Raw genomic sequence first — 1782 nt, 5'->3', positions numbered from 1 at the left:
CAAGTTACAAAACAATCCGATAAATGTAATGTCGGACACTGACAAGCTAAAACTTTACTTTCCCTTTTTAGAATTGTATAAATCAAAAGTTTAGACCGTTACTTTTGTATTTAATGTGTAAACATGTTTTTCGACTTATTGTGAACCTTTTGATCTTCTGATCTGATAGTGGGGATATCTATATATATATTGCTGTTTTATGTTTTCTTGCCAGTACACATTATATTATTGTAATTTATTGACATCATTTCATTTATCTGTTAGTGATGTAGTGAACTGAAATGTTTTTTCTTATTTGAGTGTGTGGGTGTGTGAGTTTTATTAATATGTTATTTTCAATCTACTATGATGTTTGCTTTGCGCTTATTTTATTTATTGTTTATTTTTTTATTTTTTCTTGTTAGACTATAACTTTTTCATACTGAAGAAGGTCCAAACTTGTGTGACCGAAACGTCTATTTATTGAATAAAGACAACTTTTTATACACGACCAACCTGTATTTTACTGCTCGTATCGGCCTTATGATTTATTTAGAGATTTAACTTGTGTGGTTAACCGTATCGCAAATATAGACATAACAAAATTAGCGTTCGACTAGAGAATTTTGCCATCATTTTTTAATAAATCACAAAAACAAGAATTGTCTTCTTTAGAAATTGATCAAATGTGGTTAACAATTTTAAAACATAAAAATTTTAATGGGGAAAAAGTTTTTNCAAATTTAGAATTATTAGTACAAGAAATCCTTTCTTTTCCCCATTCAAATGCCGAAGCCGAACGAATGTTTTCTATCGTAACAGATGTAAAAACTAAAAAACAAAATTGATTATCAATTAATACTCTTTCCGCGATTAGCATTGTTCGATCTAGTTTACAGGNTGAAGGCATTAATTGTATTAATTTTAAAGTTGATTCGAGACATTTAGAATTGCATAACTTGCAAAATTTATATATGAAACAATATGATTGCAGTTTATCTGATGGTGTTTAATATTTTTTAGTCTTGTTGTTTTATAATATAATTGTTTATTTAGAATATTATTTTTATTTATATTTTTCTTTCAGGATAAATTTTTTCTTAACAAAATTAGAGTCACGTTTACAATACTTATTCCATGGTAGTTATTATGTACAAATTAACCACGTTTCTTTCAGCAAATCATTTGTACCTGCATTTGTGCAATATTTAGTTTTATTTATTTAGATCTTTATTTATAATACTTATTAGTTTATTCATTATAATAAGAAAATTTATTTTTTATTGTAAAATACAAATTAGATACTAAAATTAGAGTATAATTTTATATATTATAAAATATAAATGTATTTAATGTTAAAATTTATTTTTTGTTACTTTTGAAAAGATATAAAAAAATGTTTTTTTAACAATTATTAGAATTCCTGCGATTTTTTGTGATTATTCTACTGTGATCATGTAAAATACTTTTATTTTATGAATACTAGTAAGGTTTTGGCAGTTTTCCTTGNCCTTGCAACAAATGGTGGTATTCTTTGTGATTCTGCCAAATAAAGTATTTTATTTTTACCATTAATATGTAATTGAAACTTATTTAAATATCCTTTTCTCGGTAAATGTACAGAATAGGGGAGCCCCCTCCGATCGGCTTCTTTTTCACATATGTTATTAAGATTACCTTNCTGAGTAACAATATGAAGCTTTTAGCCGTCGCTCATTGTTTATAAAAAAGTTATAAACAGAAAAAGTTTCATGAATAAACCAATTTTCTCCGACACCGTGTACATTTCAGAAGGAAATGAGT

Source organism: Pseudomyrmex gracilis, unplaced genomic scaffold, assembly GCF_002006095.1.
Source record: "Pseudomyrmex gracilis isolate BER0280 unplaced genomic scaffold, ASM200609v1 scaffold_661, whole genome shotgun sequence".
In the NCBI taxonomy this organism is placed as follows: Eukaryota; Metazoa; Arthropoda; class Insecta; order Hymenoptera; family Formicidae; genus Pseudomyrmex; species Pseudomyrmex gracilis.
The sequence above is the reverse complement of the archived record's forward strand: the minus strand, read 5'-3'. Positions refer to the sequence as shown.